We start from the raw sequence: 3,453 nt of genomic DNA, 5'->3' as shown, positions 1-3,453 counted from the left end.
CTGAGAACAAACAGTTTGAGAACTGCCATTCTAGTAGGTCTCTGACTTTCTGTCTCATTCTGTACAGCCTCGTCCCTCCAGTGGTCCCAAACGTGACCCTTTCGATACGTAGCAGAAGGAAGATCACAATGACCTTGGGAGGGAGGCTGTCCTTCCTGACTCGTGGGTCTCAGCCACAGCAGGCTTCTCCCTACGTGGGTCCTTAGACTTTAGACCGGACACCGCATCTTGGGCATCTGGTGAGGGTTAACATGGTAGCCTCCCTGCCCATCTGCCCACAGACTCCCAGCCCCTTCTGGTTCCACCTGCCCCTGATGTGTTCGACCCCGCAGGCCCTCCCTGACCCCCGCCACCATGCTTCATGCCTGCCATGCCGATCATGGCAGGCCTTGGGCGTGAGGCGAGGGAGGCCCTTCCAGATTGAGAGCCCCCATAGGCTGTGGGGGGTGGAAGGGAGAAGGAAAGCGAGGCGGGAGCGTTCATGTTAAGAGAGAGAACTTGCTACGTGCCAGGTTCTTCATGTCTCATCATCCTTAATGAGAAGCCTGGGATGGGACTAGGAATGTTTGTCTTCATCCTCATGTTCCAGCCAGGGAAATGGAGGGCGCCAGAGATAGAACCTTGCCTAAGGTGGTTACACGGCCCAACAGCCGACGGCCTTGGATTTGAACTCAGGTCTAGACGATACCGAATCGATGCTAGTCTTGCTTAACCAGAAGCAGGGACAGTGCGGGGCATCCGGGACAGGAGGAGGGAGCAAGGGAACTCATCTATTGAACACTTACTATGTGCCAAGCATGGCAGGTGTAAATGAGTGTCAGCTCATTCACTCTTAACAGTAGTCCCCTTACGAAAGCAGGGAACCCACAGTTTACAGATGAAGAAACGGGCTTCGAGAAGTGATGTGCCTCTCCTAAGGGCGCACAGCTAAAGACAGCAGAAGCACCATTCGAATCTATGTCTGTTCCCGCAGCCTCAGCTTCTTCGATAATAACACATAATATTTATTGAGAACGTACTTTGTGCCAGGCACCGCGGTAAATGCTTTAACTCATATAGTTTAAACTTTCCAACCAGGTAGGTGCTATACTTAGCTCCCCATTTTATGAATGGGGAAAATAAGGCAGTAACGAGGCCAAGGTCACCCAGTTAGAAGGTGAAAGAAAGAACTGGGATTTGAATCCAGACGGTCTCCCTCATCTACCTCCGAAGTTCATTGGCTAAACTGGCACGAGAGGCCCGGAAACGGAAACGGAAGTGGCCTTGTCTCTTAGGCCAGGATGCTGTGCGCTATTGCTATGAACGCACGGCCACAGGCATAGCTGGTGTGCAGTTGGAGGTGGCTGTGACGGAGCCGTTGTCGTGCCTCTGGCTGACTGTCGTCCTGACGGGGCCCAGCAGAATAGACTAGAGAGAAGGGGGAGGTCAGATATCGCCACCTCCCCAGGGTACAGATGGGGAAACTGAGGGCCACAGAGTAGGTTGTAAGCTGCGCCACAGGGATTTCTAGAGACCCTCAGGATGAACCTCTGGATCAAACCACTGATGAAGAGAGTCCTCAAAGATAAGGCAGAGGCCTGCTTGGAGCGGGCTTGGGACCCTCGGCTCCCCAGATGTGGCCCTTTGCCTGACCAGCTCAGATCTCTGACAGGGAAATGAGGCCAGGGGGAGTAAGTTATTCTGGGCTTTGCGATGACATGTGTGCCCCCAGAGACCCATGCCTGGCCTTTTGCCATGGAGTCTCTGGGAGCCTTCTGGCCTCCAGCCATGGCACCCTGCCCGCTGAGGCTTGGGACGGGAGGAACCACTGCTTCTTAGTGGCTTCCTGCCCAGAAAGACTCTAGAACTGCCTGATGCTAACTCTGCTTCCACTGAAAGGACTGGCTCAGTGCAGCCAGACAGTTCAGGTTCATGTACCTGGCTAACCTTCTGGATCTGGAGAGTCCTGAGTACGGAAGTGGACGAAGGAGCGAAGACATCGTCTCGTCAGAATATGTTCAGAAAAGGACATACACCCAAGTGATCTGATGAGAGAGAGCTCTGGTGCCCTGAGGCAGGGGGTTGGATGAAATGACTTTGAGGCCCAGGACTTCTGAGAGGAGCTGGGATTGTTGTCCAGAATGGAGAATGTTCCAGACTTGCCCTGTCCTTAACTCCAAACATGAGCTATACAATAGACTTGAGACTTAGCAACCTGTGACCCTGCCTCTCATTATACAAGCCAGGAAAACTGAGGCCCAGAAAGGGAGGGGCACCTCCGAGGTGCCAGCGTGAGTCACCGGGCCTGACTATAGAGCAGGGCTGGAGACTGACCCCATGACCCAGGGCCTCGAACTTCCGGTCTGAGAAGGTTTCCTAAGGCCACAGCCTGGGGGCCACCGACTGCCTTCACACCTGCCTGGGGCCCGCCTGGGCTGAGGGCTCTCCTCCCTGGGCCCTTTTCCTTGGCACTCTTTCCTCAGCCCGTGTGTGGTCTCGGTTGTACCCGGGGGCCCCTGGGGAGAGCCCGTGTGTCATTTGGCGGGAGGCAAGCAGGCAGGCTGGACACGCCACGCTTGGGAACTGTCACGCTCAGAGAATTTCAATTGGCACTGCTGTCCAGTCACAGCCAACTGGTTAACGGTGCCGAGTTTGAATCAGTGACCCGCCTCCAGGTCCCTCCTCCTTAGCTAGCCTCTCTCCCTGGCTCCCTCCCTTCTTCCCTCCCTTGGCCGGCCCTCCAGGAGGCGCCCTGGGTGGAGGCGAGCCGAGCTCTGGACGGCCCGGCCCCTGCTCTCCGCCTCTCCCCTCCCCGCGCAGTGCCGGCTGATGGAGCGCGGGGCCAGGGCTGGCTCTCGCTGAGCCCCCGGTCCCCTCTAGCCTGATCCCTAGAGAGGGAGACGCCTGTGCCCAGCGCAGCTCTGCCAGGCCCTGCCAGCTCCCCGTGCCCCACCATGCCGCTGCTGGACGTTTTCTGGGCTTGCTTCAGAAAAGTGAAGGTAAGTGGCTGCCCGGCCCCAGCCCACCCCGGCGCTCCGGAGGCAGAGGCAGCTGGGGACCAGTGCGCGCTGGCCATAAGGCGCGCAAGCTTCTGAGACACCTTAGCAGTAGGAAGCCTTGGGTTCAAGTCCCGCCTTTGCCATTTAACCGGTTCTGTGAGCTTCTGCTGCCTTCCCACGACATTAGGTAGGCTAGCTGGCTCTTTTTCATAAAACTTGCCTCTGTTGCCACCAAGGCAGGATTCTGAACCTCTCTGAGCCCCAGTTTCCTCAGGTTCAAAATGAGGACCATAGCGACACGACATTTATAGGGTGATGAGGTCGGTGTTATTGTTCGTAGATTAAATGTTTGCAAATATAAGAGGTGATGTGTGTAAAGTTCCTAGCATGATGCCTGGCATGTATGTCTCCACCTGAGTAATGGTAACTATTATTATGATCATTATTATTACTAATTTCCATCAACGAATATCAA

This window comes from Pteropus vampyrus, unplaced genomic scaffold, assembly GCF_000151845.1.
Source record: "Pteropus vampyrus isolate Shadow unplaced genomic scaffold, Pvam_2.0 Scaffold191, whole genome shotgun sequence".
In the NCBI taxonomy this organism is placed as follows: domain Eukaryota; kingdom Metazoa; phylum Chordata; class Mammalia; order Chiroptera; family Pteropodidae; genus Pteropus; species Pteropus vampyrus.
Note: the sequence above shows the minus strand (reverse complement) of the source record.